The sequence below is a fragment of the Nanorana parkeri genome, unplaced genomic scaffold (genome assembly GCF_000935625.1).
Source record: "Nanorana parkeri isolate BGI_ZX_2015 unplaced genomic scaffold, ASM93562v1 scaffold1202, whole genome shotgun sequence".
NCBI lineage: Eukaryota > Metazoa > Chordata > Amphibia > Anura > Dicroglossidae > Nanorana > Nanorana parkeri.
In genome coordinates this window covers 385,302-407,466 of record NW_017307470.1, presented here as the reverse complement: position 1 = coordinate 407,466, position 22,165 = coordinate 385,302, and the positions used below count along the sequence as shown (strand labels likewise).

The following is a 22,165-nucleotide window of genomic DNA, read 5'->3' as shown; positions in this document are numbered from 1 at the left end:
TTTTGGGTCCGGAAACAATCTGGTCTGGTCTGGAGATGATCCGGACATGGTGTGACTGGGCCCTTACACAGCAATGAAAGGCTCCCTGAGAAGCAGTATTTCGGGGCCGACTAGCAAGATACTGAAGCTTGGCCCAGCGGGAGATTCTTCTATCCACACAGATAAGTGTAGATGGAGGAATCTGTTACACCTTTTCCATCTGACCATAGAAAATCTGCAGATAATCTATAGGAGTATGGCCAGCATTAGACTGCAGTGTGTTGTTTCTACCCATCAATTAAGGTGTAAGGACATAACAAAGGGTGAAAATGAATGTATTTTAGCGATCTGGATTTGACAAAGAAGATATGTGGTCATTTTGTTGTGGACAGAACGGTTTGGACATGTACACTAGACAATGAGGTGTCAAACCACTTTGGGTCTTTTTATCTACTGTAAACCTTCCTTCGGATGTGTGGAAGTGTTAAAACTTGTATTCACCAAGGTAAACTTACCAATCAGTAGCGGTTTCTTTTAATGGGTGCTACAACAGAGCATGACCATAGGGCCTCATATGGGCTTCAGCTTGCATAAGAGCAGTGTGTACAGCAAGCTTTTGCTTTCTAAAGCTTTTGGCGGGCTTCAAGTAGCTCTGTTAAACCCTTTAAATAGACCAGTCCTTCCAGCCTCGCTCCACCTCCGCTGCAGTGGTCTAAGGATCCTCGAGTCATCACATCCAGTACACTGTGTATTGGACATGAAGGCATTGAGGGGCATATCATCACAGCAGCGGAGGAGGAGACGGGCTGCAGGGAGTGCTGCGACAGCCGACCGTCTCCGAGGATCCGGTGAGTATAACTTATTTTATTTTAGCACCTAGACGAAAACGAGTAGTTAACCCTTGCTGTGCAGGGGTATCCCCACTACAAGGCATAATAGAAGTTTTCCTGACATTTCTTCTTTAAAGAATGGGAGAGTAACCAGTATGGGGGTATTAAACATAGAACTAAAATTATATGTAAACTGCAGCAGTGAACGTCTTTTAATGTGTTCCTTTTTGGTTTATGAAATATACAACTGAATGTGTTTTGTTATATTTGTTGAATAAGTGCAAAAAATGCCTGTTGATCCTGCCAGAAATCTTATGAGCTGATAACTGTGCTTTCTGCCTCTTCTGAACTGTTATCAGTTACATTGTTTCCACCTCTCTCTGTGGACTATAGAACATCTTCCCCCTATGTTATGGGGAAGAGGAGAGAAGTTGTTGTTTAGTTTAAAAAAAAAAAACTTTCTGTCCTTGGGTGACAACATTGCTTCTACACAGATACAGTACAGTTAGTAAGTGTTGTCACCCAAGAACAGGAAGTGTTACTGCCAGGATCACCTGCCGTAATATGGCTGCAACATGTGATGACTGGTAAGCTGCAGTATATTACATTTGGGTGCTTTTGGTTTAGATAAAATGGGAGTACTCCTGTTACTTTGAACAAGCAGCTAGCATGCTTCAGCGGGCTTTCAACAAACTTCAAGCAATGCTTAATCCTACTGCAGCCGGCTAGCAGATTGGAGTGACAGGCTGCATTCCCAATGAGGATCTGGAGTGGAGCTGAATGGTGCTTTAAAGGCTTTAGAAAAGATGCTTGAAGCTTGCTGAAAGCTTTGCATATGCTTGGCCAAATCTTGCTGTACACACTTCTTATACACAAGGCCTTTGGCCGGCCATACACACTGCTCAAATTTGCTGACTCCGCCAAAATCCAACTAGTGTGTGGCCAGCTTTAGACAAGTGCTAGACTTTGGAATGGGGCTCCGGAGGAATATAAATGGGTAAAGCATTCAGGGACTGTTCATGCTTTGCTGGTCGCGGTGCGCCTTGTCTTGCATTTTTTGACGCATTCACATGCATTGTGTACAGCTGCCATTTCCTTTCCTATTAGTCTTTAAAAAGGGTTCAGGCACCAAAAAACATACTTAATGTAACGAATGGTCCATTGACTTGCGATTGTACCTTCCGATCTGTTGCATTCTGTTGTTTTTTCTTTTTCTTGCAAGCTTTATGTGAAGTAACATATGTACATACAGTATGTAAAGTAACATAAGTAACATATGTAATATGTCCTAAGTGGACATACTGCACTGAAATAGCTTTGACGCGTTGCGCTGTGCTAAAAAAAAAAGAAGTGCATGATCTACTTTTTCTTAGTGCAATGAATGGCAACACAATGCAGCGGTGTGAATTGTCCCATTCAAACTCATTTATTTTTTGTTGCCCTTGCGTTGCTATCTGTTGGATGGTAACTCAATACAACAGATCTGGTGTAAATGGGGCCTTCAGGGCACCCAGAAATGGTTTCAGACAAAGTGCTGGAGAGTACTGGACTGGCCAGCAATGAGTCCAGATCTGAATCCCATAGAGCACCTGTGGAGAGATCTCAAAACAGCAGTTGGGAAAAGGAACCTTCCACTCTGAGAGACCTGGAGCAGTTAGCGAAAGAAGAGTGGTCCAAAATTCCTGTAGAGAGGTGTAAGAAACTCACTGATGGTTACAGGACGCCATTGATTTCAGTTATTTTTTCCAAGGGCTGTGCTACCAAATATTAATTGAGGGTGCCAATAATTTTGTCCAGTCTATTTTTGGAGTTTTGCGTGGAATGTGTCAGATTTGGCTTTTTTTTTTCTCTCCACTTTGTGACATACCAATACAAACAAAAGAAATAAACATGCGAATGTCTAAACATTTGTAATTGCAACAATTTTCTGCACAAAGTGGTGCATTATCTGACAGAAATGCAGGGGTGCCAATGTTTTTGGCCATGACTGTATATTTGTAAATATATATACTGTATAATCTGAATCATGTATGATCCGAATTTGTTTCAGTTCTTGAGCAAACTTTCAGGTTGCAACTTGGGAAAATTGCAGCCTTGCTAACATGCGTAAAGTTGACCATACGCATTCCCGGGGGACAGAATGAGAAAAAACACTGAATTATCCCATCCATGTTATATAGCGTGGGTGAGGGAATCCCCCCCCCTGCTGGGCTACTGTATTCTAACAGTGAGGGGTGTGTTGCTGTCAGAATACCCGATCAGCTGCAATCACTGTTCAGCCGAGGAATATCAGAAGCTGATCCACTGACAAGAGAAAGGCACCAACAAAGCCAAACACTGCTTGAATGTTAGTTTAGTCCGCCCAAATTCTTCCATTGTATGGCCATCTTAAGGCATCTCGATTTACCATCTGTAGCGGTCAGTCATTTCTTCTCGTTCTTTTGGGTTTGCTATAAACAACTTGTAACATGGTACTGTACAGTTCTTCCCCAGTGGGCTAAGTGAAAATATTGTAGCCTACAGCTGGCCATACACTGGTAGATTTTTGTAGGCAGGGGATGAACACATAAGGAATACAGGAGCCAGTCTGTCCAATGCAGGGGCCAGCAGAACATTCCAAAAACTACTTTTTTGAAGGAAATTCTACTTTTGTATGGCCAGCTTAACAGGATGGCAACTTGCCCAAGATAAGTGATGGCTGGGAATGAGAAATCAAGATATTAGCAAGCAGGTTTCATTTTAGTTACGGTGAACATGCTGTAGATGCCCCATTTCCAGGCTGCAAGTGCCAGTGGATCCTTTGGTTTGTTTAATGGCTAGTCTAGAGCCGATTCATCCCGCGATTTTGTCTCCTCCTCGCTTTCCCGTCACTCTAGACGGAGATTTGGCATAATTCGCTGCCAGCAAGGGAGCAGTTCCACAGAGGTAAATGGAAGGTCCTTCCGCTTGCAGTGTGATGCTAGCAGCACAGTTGCTCCTGTGACATCACCATTAGTATTGACAATCTACAATTTCAGCCATAGATTATATTCCAACCCATTGATCTTTGTGTTTCCAGTTGAAATAACGTTGTTCTGCTTGGAGCAGTAGAAGAATACATTTGAACTTGTGTGATGAAATCTGTTTGTTGTACTCAAATTCTAATGGAAGTATGAGAATGATGATATCGGTCATTAGTCAGTGATTTGCAATCCAGATAATGGCAGTTTGTATGCCAGTTACAGTTTACATAGCAGTTCTGTGTACGCAGTTCTGGCTGCTATGAAGTCAATTGTTCTTCTTAAGTTTGTGGCTGGAACTGGATACTGAAAGTTCTCATTCATTCAGCATAGATGTCTCTGGCACTAGGACAGCGGCCTCTGTTTAACCGTCTCACAGCATTCTGCCTGTTTGTAACTTTGCGGTTTAATATTAACCCGTTTAACAGGCAGCAGAGATTTTAGTGCAACATTCCATCAATTCCTTCTATTTGCACTAGCTAAGAACTTGCATGTGATGCTGGAAACTCACCTTGCTGCCTAATGTAAAAAAAAGGCAAATACAAATAGCCCGTACTAAGGTGTTTCTTACACCCGTAATCAAATTCAAACTTCTCTTCAAAGTTCAGATGTAATTGGTGATTCTGGAAGCCACACAGCACAGTTTTCTGTAGGGATACTTCTGCCGCCCCTGTGAGGTGGTCTGTGCTTCCTGTGGATGCAAGCACTCAAATTAAGGACACCCAGTGACATTCTGATTTTAGCACAGTTGCAGTGTGTTGTAATGCATTAGTAGCTCATTGAATGTTGGAATTGCTATTGAATGGTTTGTAACGTGTATTTAATGGCATCTGAAGGTGCAGGACTGGCAAGTGAACGAAGGAGATGAAGAACTTAACAGCCAGTTAATTTGGGAGGAAAACAATAGAAATTGGCTGGTAAAAATCCCAGTCGGGCTGTTTGCCTCATCCCTTAAATATTTGGCCTGCGATTACCTGCCTGGGTCAGCAAGGGCCTACAAACATAAGATTGTTGTTGCCCAATTTGATTGTAATTGACTATGGTACACATGTTTTCTTTTAAAATGTACATACACCTTAAAGTGTACATGAAGCCAAAACCTTTTTCTGGTTTCAGAAAGAGTGGGAAAGAATTAGAATTTCTGTCGGGTTCTTCCTGCTATGCAGGGCTTTGTTAGAGAGATTTACCCTCACTTCCTGTCTAGCTGACCACGGTTTTAACAGACAGGAAGTGAAAGAAAATCTGCAACAGTGACACAAACAAATCTGACGGGAGTTCTAGTCTTACCCTTCTCTACTTAAGCAAAGCATTTTTAATCATGTCTGTGCTGCTGTTGGAGCGTTCCCCCTCCTTTCCTAGTAAAATGTTGTCTGAATGCTAGGAAGTGAGGGTGACCTTCTCCAACTAAGCCCTGAATTGGAGTAAAAAAACTCATCTTACATCAATTAGTTAAATAAACATATTTGTATTTTACTTACAATTTCTTTTTTTCTACTTCCTGGTCCACTTTTGCACAAATTATGTAATCGTGCCCAAGCATTGCATCCAGGGAAGGTTACATCAGCAGGGCATTGCTGGGAAATGCCATCTGTGATCTCATGAGATCTCAGGGAAAGGCATTTTTCTCCCCTGAGATGATTTGCACGGTCACATGTCCTAGTCACATGTGCCAGAGTTCCAGGAGGTAAAGGGAGATATAGTAACCTGCCCTTAGTTCAAATGGCCACAGTCAGAAATCTGGGAAAGAAAAGAAAAATAAGGTATGCAAAAAATTAAAAGCCAGCAATTTTCTACACGTATGTGTTTATAGATTGTCATTACTAAACATTTCTAAAGGTGTGTTTGTTGTTATATTGAAGATATGGGTAACGTTCCTCTTTAAGGCCTCATTAACACTACCACGCATATACGCGCGTATGTGCGTATTGTTGCATATGCAAATAAATGGCTCCATACACATAGCTGCGTATGGAGCTGTATATTTACGTAGCGTAAACATGCGCAAAAACAGAATGGAACCGAGATGCGTCTGGGATTTAAACCAATGCTGTTCAGGTGCAGCACAGTCAAAAAAAACTCCTGCTTGTGACAACTTTGATGCAGGTTCATCAGAATGTGCATTACATGGAGTTCATAGGTTACGCATTTATAACACAACATGCATACAACACTCCTATACTGCAAAGGTGTAAGTCAGCCCTTACTGGTCCAATATGGTTTATTGATGTATTTCTAAACTCAGTCCATAGAATGAGCGGCCCAGCAGATATGGTAAGCTGCTCCTTCACTGGCTGTCAATATGCATCATATAACCTGAATGTAGCCACCCAGAGATCTGCACTCCCCTTCCAATACTTGCATATCTGCATACTGTTGCCTTCTATATGCAGATAGCGAATGAATGTTGAGCTTGTATTTTATTAGCCGTCACGCTTCATACAACCGGTTTGTGTTTGCTTTCTCTCTCTGTGCACTAGCCAGCTGAATATATTTGTTTACATCTGTTTGTTGGAATAAAGAAGATGGTGAGCATCTTCTTTAGTCAATTTTCCCTCCTTCAGATTATATCTGTCTGTTATTTCTACACAATAGTCAAATGTTTGACAAGAGTAGAAGAGCAGCAAACTACACTTAATTCTTTAGAATACTGTACGGCATGAAAAAGAGTCAAAATTGCTGAGTTTTCAAAGAAACAGACACTTTTTCTCAGCATTTAAAGGATTGATTGCCTTTTTTAAAGGGACAGTCCACCCAAAAGTGATTTTTGGGTTATAGGTATAGAGTCTACAGGTGTAAAGTCTTTTAGGCTGAATAGCCTCATGACTACTTATATGTTTTGGGGACTCTAAAGGGATTATTTTCCTGTTGCAGTTTGGGCTCTTTTCCCAGCCACCTTTTTGAGTTTGGGAGTTCCTGGTCACCTCGGGGTCTTAGGAGGCACTCCTGTTATGTTTTACATAATGGAACATCCAACAGGGTGAGAGGACACCCTCATAATTACAATAGTAGGACATGTTACCGGGTATTTATGTATGCTTAAATCTTTTCTCTGGAGGAAAACAAAACTTCCCTGGGAAGTGGGTCCCCTCCCACACTGCAAGGATTAACCACTCGTTTAGGTCTATGATACCTGGAAAAGCACTTTTAACCTACCTGACCCTGCTTTTGCAGGTTCCATAAACAGCACCTGCAGCCTCTTCCCTCCTGTGGTTGGAGGCCCACTGACATCACATACAATGCAGGGCCCATAGTCCTGCAATATACTTGATGGCATGAGTCCTTTTCAGATCTTCTCCCGGTGGTGACCTGGGCCCTCTTCAGATCTACTCCTGGTGGTAGCCTGGGTCATCTTCAGATCTACTCCTGGTGGCGGACTGGGTCCTCTTCAGATCTACTCATGGTGGTAGCCTGGGTCATCTTCAGAACTACTCCTGGTGATAGCCTGGGTCCTCTTCAGATATTCTCCTGGTGGTGGCCTGGGTCATCTTCAGATCTTCTCCTGGTGGTGGCCTGGGTCATCTTCAGATCTTCTCCTGGTGGTGGCCTGGGTCATCTTCAGATCTTCTCCTGGTGGTTGATTCTCAATGATGTAGAAAGCACCGTTGACAAGATGACATAGTCTTCTCCTGGTGGTGGCCTGGGTCATCTTCAGATCTTCTCCTGGTGGTGGCCTGGGTCATCTTCAGATCTTCTCCTGTTGGTGGCCTGGGTCATCTTCAGATCTTCTCCTGGTGGTGGCCTGGGTCATCTTCAGATATTCTCCTGGTGGTGGCCTGGGTCTTCTTCAGATCTTCTGACGGTTGATGATTCTCAATGATGTAGAAAGCACCGTTGACAAGATGACATAGGTCCTCAGTGGGGCTTTTCATAACACAATGATGCTTCATACCACTGTAATCATTTGAAAATACAAAATGTATTTTAGAGTTTGAGCAGTTAGTTAGAACTCCTTTTATGTATAAAGATCTGGAGACCTAAAATAAGGGTAGATATGGAGGTAGTCGAGTATCTGCTCCTAAAATATGGATTTTTTTTATTTTCAAAAAAAGGACAGTTGGGAGTTGGTTATGGCAGTGATCTACTGAGCAGGGCCTCACATTCTGCATGCAGATATTGACATTAGTTCCTAAAGCTGACCATACACTAGTAGAATCTCATCATTTCACATTTGATAATGCTATCAGAGATGAATGTCATTTGAAATGTTGTTTTGGTTTTAACATTTTGAAATGAATGGAGCTTTGCAAGTGAAAATCGTATTTACTGTTAGAATTTTTATTTTTTGAGAAAAGTTTTCCATCCTGTGGCTTTTTTTCAAAATTGTTTGTTGATTTGACCCTATTAGTTGACCCTATTAGAGAGTCGAACAAACCTGAAAACAGATTTTTTTTTTCAAACAAAATGCTATTGATGCATGGTCAGTTTTACAGTCAAATGTTGGTACCCTTGTCACATAGGAGCGCCAGTTTGGTAAGAAGCCGGTGGACCTACCATACAGTATAGTATAGTTTTGGATTGTTGGAGGACCCATACAGGGAGAACATGCAGATGTAATGCAGTCCAAGTGAGGGCTGGAATGCAGCCTGGTCCCCAGTGCTGCAAGGGAGGAAGGTGGTAACCCATGCAAATGCAAAACGAGGTCATAAATATGTAAAGTGAATAACTACAGTATTGACTTGCTTGCCTGCGTCTTGTTTTTTGACTTTTTCTGTAGCCATGACAGTTTCCATAGTTATGTAGGCTGAAAAAATCCATATCAATTGAGTTCAACTATTGAACTATTTGTCTGTTTTTATTATAAGTAGCAAACACAAACCTCATACTGTAGATGAAGGCTTCATACAATGGCTTGCTGCTTTTGGTTTTGGACAACACGCAATCATTTACACATGATGCAATTTGATCCAGCATACCTCTGGTCACTCGGTCTGCTAAAAAGCTTCTCGGGTGTTATGAAGGAGTTTCCAACCTTGATTGCAGGTGCTGTTGCAGGCCCAATAATGATAATTATAGTAATAACGATAATAATAATACATTCTAAAAACACACACCAAATGCTGATAATCTAATTTCATCCATAAAGAGTTCCCCTTTACCGTGGGCCTAGCGTGACATCCTCTGCTGCAAATGAAGCTCTTCGAGCAATATCATAATGTAGCCATTGTAACCTCTGCAAAAAGCCTGCTATTGCAGTGCTGTGCAACAGAAGAATGAATGGCGTCATGCTGCTGTTTGTTTATCCAGGAGAAGCTCTGAGCCAATCAATGGTTTGTAAGCCGGACTTGTGCATGTGGAGCTGTGTGGGTGAAATAAGATGCCACTTGAGCACTTGGCAGAGCCCCTGATCACGGCACTTGCTGCAAGCTCTGCATTGTGAGGCCGATGTGGTGAACAGTGCTTGCTTGTTTATGCTTCAACATGTGCCTTCATCTACTCGGCCGGACACACTTCTGAAAACAAAGCTTGACGAGTTCGGTAATCTCGCTGCTCAATGCTGCTAAATCCAATCACATCGTCGGGAAATAAGCTGCATCCGCTAATGTTTAATGTGTTGTATGAACAAATCAGATGATTTTAAAGAGCTCCACTAAGCTTTATCGGTATCTAGGATGGCTACACAACACAAGGCTTTTATCATTTCAGAAAAACTATAAAAAGCCTTTATGTTGCTGAAACGAAAGAGAACTCCAGGAAAATCACAAACTTACCCTTGCAGAGGGGCTACCCCCACACTGCAAGGGTCAGGTTCTCATTTTGTCTAGGAGACTCAAAGCAGATTTACTTACCTGATCCTTGGTCCCTCTGGCTCCCTTCTGGCTGCTAGACTGCATTGCATAGCAATCTAGCTATGCATTCCTATGATGTCTTTTTATTACAGTAATACCTTGGTTTACGAGCATAATTCGTTCCGGCAGCATGCTTGTAATCCAAAGCGCTTGTATATCAAAGCGAATTTCGCCATAGGAAATAATGGAAATTCAGATGATTCATTCCACAACCCAAAAATATTCATATAAAATGGAGAGGGCACCTCACTGAAATGAATAGAGCATCTCCCTGAAATTGCTTCTTTCAGTTTGGGAACCCTGGTGTATGCCACGTGGCTAATTCACCATGCAGTGTACATCCCGGCTCTATTCTCAGCATGCCAAGAACCAAGCCAAGAGCATGGGATAGCAGAAGTTACATCAACAGCGGCTGCCCAATGGCTGAAAAGGATCACCATGAGACCCGGAAAAAGCGGTGGCAGAGATGGCCGTAGTGGGGGGGACGCAGCATTGACTGGATCCTGGACCCGTCATTGCTGGAGGACAGCACACCAGGAGCTAGGTGTGTGTGTCATAATGTGGAAGGATGTACCCCCACCAATCAGTTTGCTTCCGCTTACATTTTTATTAAAATCGAAATGGTTACAGAAGTCAGAGGAATGTTTTAATGAGGCTTTCTCCTGTTTTCTGTTTCAGCTAATGAAATAATGTCTGAATTTCACATTTTCTGTGACAACATTAGGACATTTCAAGAGGCAGTTCAAGTCTAAGGAAAAGGTGAGTTCCCTCAATGTTAAGTTGTATTTCAGATTGTCCTCATGAATAAAGTTTAGCTTCACTAACATTGCTGTGTGGTCACTTTGTAGGGCATTTGCACAGTTGTATCCTTTAGGAATGCAGGCTGCTCTAAAAATGTCTCCCGCAGCACCTGTGCTCTGCTTAGCCCCTGATTTATTGTGCATGTTCAGTTGTGCTACAATTCATGACAATGGAAATTACTTTATTCTCTATGGTGCCCGTTCACATTGATGCGACATGATGCAGTGCAATATTTGGAAAGGTGCAGGGGCTTCCTTTTGTGCTCAACAATGCATTTTTAGCCTCATAGATTTTAGTGGAAACTCATGTACAACGCATGTAGCATGAATTTTTGTGTGTTTAAGGGCTCATTCAGATGCATGTCAGATGCATTAGAAGACTCGATGCCGGAAGGGACAGGCACTGCATGTAATTGCGCACAGCAGTGTGTTCTTCCCTATGGGAGGACGCAGCTGCACGCAATTACACACGGTCACACGTACACCCGAACCTGCACATCCATGCGGGTCTGGGTGTCTGCACTTAGATGCACTGAATAAGCCCTTAGTGTATGGCAGCAGGTCCCCACCCCTAGCAACTTTTACCTTATTTTACCATCATTGGCCAAAACAAAAATAACCCGTGAAAAACGCATTAAAACATGTGAACACATGCTAAAACGGCATGAAAGTGCCGACGCACAAGTGTGAACAGGACTAAGGGCTAGTTAACACCAGCCACAGTGCGTTCCGGACCGATTCTGGCCGGAACGCAGTGGATCGCATTGCGGCCGGCTCACTTTGTTGTGGGACGGAAGGGGGCATGGCGGTGCATTGAAGTGAATGGCACAGCAGTCACGCCCTCCGGCCGCAATGCGATCGGACACACGGGAATGCAAGGCACATCAATGCCTGTGGTCCGGTCGGGCCGGAAACGCACTGTGGCTGGTGTGAACTAGCCGTAAAAGTGAAACTTATAGTTTTGTTTTTTTAACTATAATTGAGTTTACCTGAAAGTAAATTTTGATGTGACTCTTGATGTGAGATTTTTACATGGTTGAGCTTCCTTATTCTTGTTGTGCTGGAATAATTTGTAGATCATCCACTAGAATCTTTACAGCCATCTTTGTTGTGACTCTCCAGTGGAATTTAAAGTTGAACTGAAGCCATTTTTTTTTTCATTTTTGGATAAAGTACAGGAGGCTTATAACACCTGCCAGTTTTTTTTTCACCATTTGTGTCCCATTGGGGAGATTTTCCTTTACGTCCTATCCAATCGCCACAACAGGAAGTGAGAGGAAATCCTTGGTGGTCAGCAGGATCGCCAGAACTAGTGTCCCCATTGGAATATTTCCCATTTATTTCTGTTCTGATGACAACCTAAAATTTGGGAGGGTGAAATCCCCCTAACAGGGACACAAGCAGCAATCGAAATCAGGTCTTCTAATCCCGCTCTTCCCTATCCCTTGGAATAAAACAAAACAAAGGTTATAGCTTCAGTTGCACTTTATCTCTGTGGGTTTGTATTAAGTGACTCGATAGCTGGATTTATTCTGGTTTTCAGCCACTGCTTCTATTGATGGTTGTGGTTTCACTTATTGTATGTGTCACTCTGTGGCGTGGACACGTTTGGGCATTTCCACAAAATTTGACGGCCACTTTACTATATGATCTTCAAACAATAAATACTTCTTTCTTCCAATATAAGGGAGTGCAAGAAAGAAGCCAGAAACCTGGTCGACTGGAGTTTCTCAGTGTCCCGGATAAGAGAGACTTCTTAGCAGTCATGTTATTTACAGCAGTTTGTGTTTCTGGGTAGAAAGTCATTACAGGAAGTTAAAGCACATAAGTCCATCTGAAATGACTATCATAAAACCACCACTAAATGTACTTTTGTTGTGGTGAATTGACAATTTCCTTCCTTCTTCAAGTCTGTGTGTGTTTTTCCTATATTGCTCTAATACCGAGGTGGAGGGTATAATACGATATGCTGAGGAGAGTAAAATGAGTTTTAGCCTCGTCACATTGTTATGAAACGCTTTGCAAACCGCGGAGGAAAGGCCATTACTCTTTGCGTTCATACTCTAAGGCTTCATTCACACCTATACTTTAGGTGCAATTAGAGATTCCTGCGTCAGGAACTTGGGATTTCTTGCAGCAGGAACCCCTAATCTGCCGTTTACAAACGTCAGCTGTCACCCGTTCAAGTTACTGATCAGGTGCATTTGAAGGTGGCACAACTCTGGCACACCGCATACAATTACATGCGATTAGGATGAGATCACTGTCCTTGGATGCATCGATCTCTCGTCTAAGGATAGTGATTGATTCCTAACCGCATATAATCATGTCACATACAATTACATGCGGTGTGCCAGCGTTCTGCCACCTTCAAATGCAGCGGCTGTCACCCGATCATTAACTTGAATGGGTGAAAGCTGCCGCTTGTAAACGGCAGATTAGGGATTCCTGCCGCAGGAATCCCTAATTGGACTCTAAAATATAGATGTAAGTGAGGGCTCAATCTCTGACCTTTCAGCAGAAAGCTGCCTTCAGGAGCTCCGAGTATGTCAGATTCAAAACAACTTCCCACACAGATATCACTGCATGTTATACAATGAATCTGGCCACTGACAGGTTTGGCAGCAGCATGAGTACACAGCCGCATGCCAAAGCACTCTTCTTTTTTTGTTTGTGGACGGATTAAAAATGTACATTTGCTAGTTGGTCTCATAGTTGCCAGTTTCCAGGGATGTTTTACTGCTGAAGCGGTGTTTAGTACAGTCTCAGAGGATGATGGATCACTGTAAATCCAATTGCAAAATATGTTTATGTTGGATTATGAATGCTGCTCACATTTTAGACGGTGTTCGTAAGTTAATGTTGACTTAAAAATAATAAATGACAAGAATTATTCTTGCACATAAATTTGACGACTTTCTAGGTCCTAACAGACTCGGAGTCTCCGAACCTCAGACATTTGAAAAAAATGTAAAAAAGATCCTGTTTGTGACTATAAACCCAAAAGGAGAATTCTGGCATTCTCCTTTGTATCAAAAGAAAAAAGAGAAGGCACATGTAAATATCAGAATAGCAGTAATGTCACAGTGGTCACATAGGGACTTGTGGAGTTGCATGATAAATAGTAAGTAAATGACTACAATCACACACTTGGCCTGTCACGTACGTTTTGCCATATCCAATAGCAACAACACTGTGTAAAATATATACAAGGGTATATATTTTAAAACCCCCACACTGGATATAATATATACTCCAGGAGCCAGCAAGATTTGTTTTTTTTAGGAGCTAGCTCCATTGATAACAACTAGAGGAAACTTCAAAAGTTAGGTGCCTGCTGTGATTTTTTTTTTTTTAGTTTTCTTTTTTATTGCAAAATTAAAAAAAAAAAGATAGAAAGAGGAAAACAAGTAACTGAGATATTTAGTCTGCAGGGTTATAAACAGAAATACAGATATCAGTCTAAACATTCGGATGTGTTAGCCGTCAATCAAGCGGGAATTAGCAAATACACGTGGCCTTGGCATAAGGTCCTGAATTAAAGCGGACAATTGCCCATATCTTTAAAATAACAGCAAGCACACCTTTAGAAATGTTTAGTAATGACAATCTACAAACACATACTTCTAGATAATTGCCGGCTTTATATTCTTTGCATACCTTATTTCTCTTTTCTTCCTCGATCTTCTGACAATGGCCATGTTTACTAAGGGCAGATTACTAGCTCTCCTTTTACTTCATGCATTTCTGGCACATGTGACTAGACATGTGACTAGGACATGTGACCATACACATCATTTCAGGGCAGGAAAATGCCTTTCCCTGAGATCTCCTGAGATTATAGATGAAATTTCCTGCTGATAAGGAAATCCCAGTGTGCATTGCTTTGCCAAACTGAAGTCATTTCAATCAAAGCAGGACGTGAATGCTCTGCAAGTGTAAGTATTTCATAATCACAGCATTTTACACCTGACATGTCTATGTTTATTTTTTTAGAATTATCTCCCTACGTTGAACTACTACATTGTAATGCATGACTATTCTTTATGCAACTAACTACACAAGCCACTTGTCCCCTTTTAATTTTCTGCAGGATAACACTGCCTTATGTATATTGTGGTATTTACATGTGTCTAGTGTTTGGGATACACGGACAGACAGGATTTTCTGGGCTTGTACCATGGTTTTTATATTTTGTGTCTTTTTGTACAACAAATGATATGAAATGTGTGAAGGGGTTTCGTGGATAATCCTTCATCGTTTTCTTGATTTATCTTTTTCTTTACTATTATAATATAATAAACAATGCCATAATTTTCCTTTTTGGGGTTTGTAGAGTTTCATTAACAGGATCTTTTTAGATTTTGAAATGTTTGTTTACATTTCCAGAGACAAATTTTTAAAACCTGTGAATTTTCATTAAAGTCTAAAGAGTGAGACTGTTCAGTCTGACTGGCATTTTAGTGACCAGCATTTCACATTAGATGGATTCAGATGTGGGGACATGATCCAACCACTGAACCTCTACAATGTCTGCGCCTGTCTGACAGTTTGATATCCTCCCAAGGAGGACAAGCGGGGATTCATCTGCTCTTACTTAAACGAGTCTCCAAAGCATCAGGATCCAACATAAGCCTCAGTTGACAATGTCAACAGTTCATGAATGAAACTGTGGTCCTTCTGTTTTCTCCGTCATCCGAGGGTACCCTTTGTCTTTCACTTAGGAGATCACAAATGGCTCAGCCATCAGCAGAACAGAAGAAACGCCTAAACCAGCAGTATCGCTTGTGGTTATTCTCCTGCTTATGGCCACCCCTTTTGGGGGTAATTGTTTCCTTTTTCCCCAGGGTAAGAATGGTAGACTTGTACACCTATAGGGTACAAGCATGCATGTCAGTGTGCTAGTCTGATGCAAGAGTTTTCGTTTTGCTATCAGAATGAGCCTCCGGAACGTGGTGAGAGAAAATCTTTCAATATTCTGGGGACAATTGCCTAAAAGGATATTCTCTTTCTTTGGAGAGATCTCTTCTTTCTTCTGTTGCATCTCTGGAACAGCAAGTTAAGGGAAATCTCCATAACAGGACACAGTAAAACTGACTTCTGACTGGGTTCTTCGTTATTCCCTACTCTTTCCAAAACGAAAGAAAAAAGTTTTGGCTTTACGTACACTTTAACCATTGAATATTTTTATGGTTATTTAAAGTTTTTTGCATGAGTCCGTGGAATTAAGCTCATGTACAAGTTTTACTGTGTTAAAATGCCACACTGCTTTCTGGCTGGCATTAGCACCGACTTCTGTGATGTGCCTGTTGTAGAGGGCAGAGGAAAGGAACGGCCTGAGCTGTTGATGAAATAATGGTGCATGAGATAAAGTAACAGTTCACCGTAAATCAAGGCTTTTACTTGTTCAGTATCCACTTCATGGGAAAAATAATTCCACACCAATGTGATATTTCTGAATTGAACATTTCGGTGCAGACAATTACCCAGCGCTTTATATACTGCACATTCACATCAGTCCCTGTGCCTCCTTAGTGAGTTACTGACCTTTGGGCATCTGATATGTGCATGCGTCTTCTGGGGCAGTGATTCCAGAAGCGGTGAAGTAAGGATAAGCATGACTGGCCAGGATTTTGAAACTTGAAGAAAGAAATTAAAATTGAACTCCGGATATAAATATGTCCCGCTTGGCCCAAAAAAGTGTACTTACTTTTACCTGGTAGGGCCATGGGGATCCTGAAGAGCAGCAGTCGCCAACCAGTGGTCCATGAGAAAATTTTGGTGGTCCCCGGGCACCTCTGATGCCGTGCCGGCTGGGCTGTCATTGAAGCGGCACGGAGGCTCCGGGGCTACCTGTCACTGTCACAAGGAATGCGGGGCATCTCGTCAGTACCCGGTCTGAGCAGGCTGCAGGACATAGAAAACGTGGGGAGAAGACAGGTAAGAGTGGCTCAGTGTGGGGGAAGGGCAGTGCTAAAGCTAGGGGGGGGCATGTGCCCCGGGCGCCGCCGGCAGTGCCAGTTGCAGATTCGATAGGGGGGGAAACAATATTATTACTGGGCTGGGGCGGGCTGCAGCGCTCCCTTCCTCCACCAGCACTGCCACTCCTGCAGCCACACCCGCACCTATGTGTATATATAGATATATTCTCATATTTTTTGTTTCCTCATATATAAATATATTCTCGTGTGTGTATCTATATATACACACACATATACATACACATACATATGAGAATATATTTATATACGAGGAAACAAAAAATATGAGAATGTATCTATATTTTTTAAAAATCATATTAGTGGTCCGCGGGATTTAAAATTATGAATTTAGTGGTCCATGAGGTCCAAAAGTTGGCGACCGCTGATGTAGAGGACTGTTGTAGTCGGCACTACTACAATGCTTTACAGCAATCTTATGAGTCCTGTAAGGCCTGTCCTGAGCGACTTCCCCTGTGCTATGAAAACAGAGTGTTGCTTGCTTGACAAAGGGGCCATTCACAGAACACCCAGTATTTTTTATCAATGAATACAAGGTGTTCTCTGATTGGACGAGGGGTAGTGATGTCACGCACAGCACCATACAAAACCTGGAAGATCGCTGTATAGCACTATTGTAGCTGTATTTTACAGGATCCCCTTGTCCCTACACAGTATAATATATGTACACTAGGCCAAGCTGGACCAATGTATGTATACATAAATGTTTGTCACTGAAATTCCGCTTTAAAACCAACATTTTGCATACAATTAAATTCCTGAAACAATAAAAGATGATGTGTTATTTATTTATTACAGGCATCTATATAGCACCGTTAATTTATGCAGTGCTTTACATCAATCGCTTCCCTTAAGGAAGGTCCCTATCTCACATACAGCGCCAATTTAGACAATAGACAATTTAACTTTCCATGTCTTTGGAGTGTGGGAGGAAACCGGAGTACGCACACAAGCACAGGGAGAACATGCAAACCCCTTGCAGATAGTGTCCTGATCGGGATTTGAACCGGGGACCCCAGGGCTGCAAGGCAGAAGTGCTAACCAATGGGCCACTGTTATGTTCTTTATACTTCAGCAATGGTTTGCGTAGCTTGACCAATATGATGCAACTAGTTTCCATGATTTAAGACTTTTAATAGTCAGAAGTTTCCATGCATCCAGAGCCATTTCCTCTATATACAATAATTTGCCTGGATTTAAACGTGACACTTTAAATATAGTTCACGCAGTATCCAGCAAGGTTAATACGATTATTTTATCATCAAGTTCTATCTGTTGCACCATGTTTTACATGGATGAGCCCCCTCCACCCCAATCCTTTTTTTTTCTCTATCTCTTAAAATGTCCTGACAAGAGTTTGAATTGTGTGAAGTCAACAGAAAACATTCTTTTGTCACAGCAAAAATCATTGACTTTGTTGCTTTCGGTTTGTGTCTCCTGCAGCAGTCTCAGCAGGAAAGGGAGAGGAATTTTCGAGGGCCCCTCCCTGGTGGTAAAGGGGGAGGGTCGGGGATCTCTCAGCTCAGCACTTAACCGGAGGATTTGTGTAGCTGGTTTGCCAGCTGTCGCTAGAAGTAGAGGACATGCGATAAGCCTGTATGAAGGAATGTCCTAGCCCAGCATGTATGTTGCTCTGCACTTATGATGTATATGTTGCAGATGATAAAGCCTTCTTTTCTTGTACAGCTCCCAGAACAATGAGACAGGCAGTTTTTTTTTGTTTGTTTTTTCTCTCTCACCCTCTTGGGAAAATGTGCTTGGCCTGACAAGTCCCATTTATAATGAGGTTTTGTTATCTGTGTGTTACATGCATGGCAATCGCCTCACTGAAGTGTCAGCTTTTTCAGCTAGACTAAAAGGAGAATAGCTGACCCCTTAGAGGCTTCATGGTGCCTCTTGTGTCAAGTGTCAGAGGTAACGATTCTGTTGCCTGTAGTAACCATTAAAGTGACACTAAACTCAGGAGTTAAATCTTAAGAGGCATTCAAGTACTTTAACTATTAACAAAAATGTATCTTATTTGTGTATCACTCAGCTGTAGATCCTCCAATCATCTCTGAATTGGTGCTGACACTGTCCTTCCTGCTGGAGGGTGGCTACTTTTGTTCCCCATGGTCCCTGTGTGTGTTGTAAAGTAGCCACCGCTCCAAGCTCACTCCCGGGATGGACTACAATTTCAATACAAATGAATAAAATACACATGAGATTGTAGTCGATCACGGGAGTGAGCTTGGAGTGGTGGCTACTTTACAACACACACAGGGACCATGGGGAATAAAAGTAGCCACCCTCCAGTAGGAAGGACAGTGTCAGCACCAATTTAGTGATTATTTGAGGATCTACAGCTGAGTGGTACATAAATAAGATACATTTTTGTTAATAGTTAAGGTACTTGAATGTAGTTTAAAGATCTTACTCCTGAGTTTAGTGTCACTTTAAGGTGTAACAATCTAAAGATGAAAAGAATATGTTTGCTTCCCTTTATGCTCTCGGGGAGTGGTTTTCCTTGACAGTTTTAATTGTATCTGTTGATTCTGCCAGACTTGACTTACACCCGGTCTGATCTACAGTCACACACATTCAGTCTGTGGGTGGGACTAAGCATCATTGTAAGTGTAGGTACATACTCCTTGCTACATCATTGTAAAGGCTTATTCATCTAAAGCTATGGTACATGCACACCCAATCCGGAAGTGTAAAGCCATGGCTACAGGGATATGCATGGGGCAAAGAATTAGAGCTGCAGCTAACGATTATTTTAAAAATCGATTAGTTAGCCGATTATTAAGTTCGATTAATCGGTTAATCGGATAAACAATAAAATACATTTTAAAAAATGGCTCCAGTGATGGCACTACTAGTTTGTATTGAGATTGTAGTCCATCACAGGAGCAAGCTTGGAGCGGTGGAAGTAAAAAAGAAAAAAAAGATAGTGTGGTGTGCAATATAGTGAAATGGAAAGTGTAAAATTATACAGCAATGAATGCAGAATGGCACCGGCTATAGAGGACTACAAAACCCAGCAATAGTACATTATACAGCACAATGCAGAATACCACCAGCTATAGAGGAATACAACAAATCCCAGCAATAGTACATTATAGCTGGCGGCATTCTGCATTGCGCTGTATAATGTACTATTGCTGGGTTTTGTAGTCCTCTATAGCTGGTGGTATTTAGCATTGTACCACTGTATAATGTACTATTGCTGGGATTTGTTGTACTCCTCTATAGCTGGTGGTATTCTGCATTGCGCTGTATAATGTATTATTGCTGGGATTTGTAGTCCTCTATACAGCGCAATGCAGAATATCACCAGCTATAGAGGAGTACAACAAATCCCAGCAATACATTATACATACAGTGTATAATGTATTGCTGGGATTTGTATTCCTATGTATAATATACAGCACAATGTACCATCAGCTATAGAGGAATACAAATCCCAGCAATACATTATAGAGCACCATGTGTGGGAAAGTGCAGGCTTACCTGAGCAGTCTTCCAGCAACTTGCTTCTGAGATCGGGCCTGTCTGTCGGCGGCTGTCATCCCCCCACACCTCCTCACTACATCTCCCCGCGTCCCTGTGCCGATCGTGGATGTGGGCGGGTGGTGGGTGTGAGGCGGGAAGGAGGTGTGGCGTGTAGAGCGTTGATGCGGGCGGGTCTGGCAGCGGTGGGCGTGAGTTGGGGAGGAGGTGCGGCGCGCAGCGTGTGTGGAGCCGTGAACAGGGCCAACTGATTGGAAGCCGATTAATCGATTATTGAAAAAGTTGACAACTTTTTCAATAATCGATTATAATCGATTATGTCGATTAGTTGTTGCAGCCCTACAAAGAATACTACTTTCAAAAAGTAGGTGAAACAAAAAAATATATTAAAGCGATTTATAAAAGGATTTTAAGCAATCTCAAAAGCTGATGAAATCACTTACAATGGATGCTGCTCCTTGATGTTTAAATGTTTTAGTTTCCTGCAGAATCAGCTGGTCCCCTGAGCACTGGTACTGACTTCCTGTTTTAGGGTGGCTCCTTTCCCTTTCAGGGTCTTATGGAGCCACCCTTGTGTGTGCCAGTAAGCTTTGTGCATCTCCACAAACACAGCAAAGCAAGACACTCCCCTCCTGCCTTTTCCTCCCTATTCCCTTCTCCAAACTAGTACATGGATGGCTGCTGGAGACTGCTCTGTCCCTTGTGATTCTTCTACTTGACAGGAAGTTCAAGGAAGCTGAGCTGAGAGAGTTGGAGCTGTTTGGAAACATGATGCTTGAACAACAATGTAAAGAAATACTTTGCTGGGCAATGTGTATATTTGTTTGATCTGGATTCATTATTGAAACAAGTTTGCGAGTTTACTACTACTACCGTACTACTTTGAAAAGAAAAACAAAAAACCAGCAAAGTCATATTTTAGGCAGATCTGATCAATAGTTCTTATTGGCTGAAAGGTTTAGATGTACTTTAAGCTCTTAGCAGTTCTTTCTTCTGGAATGATGTTGCTATGGCCAGCAGCAATTTAGCTTCATCACCTTTGTCATGGGGACGACGACATTTTAAGCTCCCTGATCTAAATGTTTCCATTCTCTCCAGATTTGGTAGTCATGATGGCGCTTGCTAGTCCACGTGCTTGTCCACCCTCTCAGCATATCATTAGGGCCCAGCGAGTATTTATTCCGGCAGCAAAATGGTCACATCCACGGTACTGTGATGTCAGGAACACTTCAGGAAGAAAAGTCGCCGGCTGTTGATAAGTCCTGTTAATTAAAAGGAGTATGTTAAGAGCATGCTATAACACGTCCATGCATGGTGAGTGCTTAGCTGTGCATTGCATATTTGTTTGAGGTTCAGCTGCTGTTTGCTTGCTCAGTGTTTCCTTCAGGTTCATGTTATAGATTTTATATTTTTATGTCTTTTGGATGCCAGTGTGAATGCACATTAAAGTGAACCAGTGGTGTAAATTAAGTAACTGATGAGAAATGTACAATATAAGGTGTAAGTACTTCCTTTTTGTTGTACTTACTGCCTTTGCATTGCTGCCTTCAGCACCCCAATTATAAGGGGGTTACCTAATCTACAAATACCAGTTATCAGACAGTTTGTATTTGCATGGCCGCTTGGGTAGTGCCCTGGATGGTGCTGCACTGGTGGATCCTACAGAGGTTGCGTCTTGTTGCTCAGATATACATGTAAAACAAATTTTACCTGATATAAATATTATTATTATTATTATACAGGATTTATAAAGCACCAACAGCTTGCACAGCACTTTACAAAATGGAGGGAGACAGTACAGTTATATTACAATTTCAATACAGGAGGTAGGAAATCTTTTCAGAGCCTACAATCTGGTAGGAGGGGCGGTGATACAAAAGATGATAATTGTTAGGGATGATTTAATGGAAGAAGGAAAAGGAGAGTTATGTTGAGGTGGATTAGGCTTCCCTGAAGAGATGAGTTTTCAAGGATCAGCTAAAGGTGTACTGAGTAGGAGATAAACAGACAGATCGGGGTAGGAAGTTCCAGAGGATGGGAGACACACTGGAGAAGTCCTGGAGGCGAGCATGGGAGAGCAGGAGTAGTGGAGAGGAAAGTTTGGGTGATATTTTGAGATGAGGCTGGTGATGTCGCTGGGGGCAGAGATGTAGATGGCTTTGTATGTTAGTATTTTTATTTGTTGGGCAAGTGGGAGCCAGTGAAGAGATTGGCAGAGAAGGGCAGCAGACACTGACTGGTTGGTGAGGTGAAGAAGTCTGATATAGATATATATATATA

General features: G+C 42.1%; 1 protein-coding gene across 2 annotated transcripts in view; it reads left to right on the top strand.

Moving 5' to 3' along the window:
- Positions 1-22,165, top strand: part of NCOA2 (nuclear receptor coactivator 2) — a 191,785-nt gene that overhangs the window by 38,491 nt on the left and 131,129 nt on the right. For both annotated transcript variants that reach the window (XM_018568529.1, XM_018568528.1), the window contains exon 2: positions 10,273-10,353. The gene's annotated coding sequence lies outside the window, so the exon portion shown is untranslated. The remainder of the gene's footprint in view (positions 1-10,272; positions 10,354-22,165) is intronic.